General features: G+C 42.5%; 1 long non-coding RNA gene across 1 annotated transcript; it reads right to left on the bottom strand.

Annotated features, from left to right (window-relative positions):
- LOC105002545 lies at positions 1-1161 on the bottom strand. The gene is made up of 3 exons (XR_826978.1): positions 950-1161; positions 160-276; positions 1-61 (listed from the first exon to the last, which is right to left on the bottom strand). It is a non-coding gene; the product is annotated as an uncharacterized LOC105002545 (long non-coding RNA).
- Between the last annotated feature and the right edge of the window lie 13 nt (positions 1162-1174).

The raw sequence follows: 1174 nt of genomic DNA, 5'->3' as shown, positions 1-1174 counted from the left end.
CCACTCGAGTGTTTTCCAGGGTAATGGCGGGCCCTGAGAAATATTTTTCCACCACTTTCGCCTGCAAAGAGAAAGCAGAAATCCAATCCACGTATGATATACATTTGGGAAGGAATCTGAACATAAGAGCAGCAAGGTGCAAAAGGCTGCTGTACTTACATCATCTTCTGCAAAGACGGAGAAGCTGAAGAAAGCCCCCAAGTATGAGAGTCTCTGCAGCTCCCGCCCAGAGCCAGGGCTTAAAGACTTAGGCAACCACAACGGCAAAGAAGCAACCTAGAAGGAAAACAAGAGGCCACGAAATCAGCAAGGGAGGTAAACTAGAGACAAATGGAGTTCCAAGCAGCCAGCCTGTTCAGTGGTTCTTAGCCACTGGCAAAATGGCTGGCATGTGACCTCCGAAAACACAAGGGTCACAGATATGTTAGGATCCCAATCCATTTTTTCTCATTTCAGATGGAGGAAAACCCTCTACATGTTTACAAGACACCATTTCTTTTGTTTGTTTTGACCCCATGGCATGTGGGATCCTAGTTCCCCAACCAGGGGTTGAACCTGTGTCCCTGCATTGACAGGAGGATTCTTAACCACTGGACCCCCAGGGAAGTCCCTACAAGATATCCTTCTCATTTGTGTGTTTCAAGATATACTTTGATATCATTCAAAAGAACCATTGTTCAAAGGACTCAAGGAAATGTTTCTAATAGGATGTGTTATTCTAGCTACACAATACTTACCCCCCTAAAAAATCACAAAAGAAAGTAAATAATGTCAGCCCAGGAAATAATGCATGTGACAACAATGTAACAGTTGAGAGTCACCCACATGGATGACTCATATCCACATCTCACGTCCCTCAAGAGATATTTTTCAGATACCATTACTTAAGGAATCTCTTCTATGCTATGTGTTCACTGAAAATATGCAAGCCCATCGGGGTGGCGCTTACCAAATTGCACACAGGGTGTGTCTTTCCAAACTTGGTTTCACAGAGCTCACCTAAAGCCTAGAGACAAGATCAGAAAAGGTCATTTAAGTGTATTTCATCCTAAACTGACTGCCGTGTGTATCAAGACATAGCTTTAATACTGCTATAAATATGTATGCATTCCCAACAAAGTACTAATATCTTGGTGCTTTTCTGATGCATAAATACATGCATGTTGTTAAAAAA

This window comes from Bison bison, unplaced genomic scaffold (assembly GCF_000754665.1).
Source record: "Bison bison bison isolate TAMUID 2011002044 unplaced genomic scaffold, Bison_UMD1.0 scf7180017610014, whole genome shotgun sequence".
Classification (NCBI taxonomy): Eukaryota; Metazoa; Chordata; class Mammalia; order Artiodactyla; family Bovidae; genus Bison; species Bison bison.
Note: the sequence above shows the minus strand (reverse complement) of the source record. Positions and strands in the feature narration are given on the sequence as shown.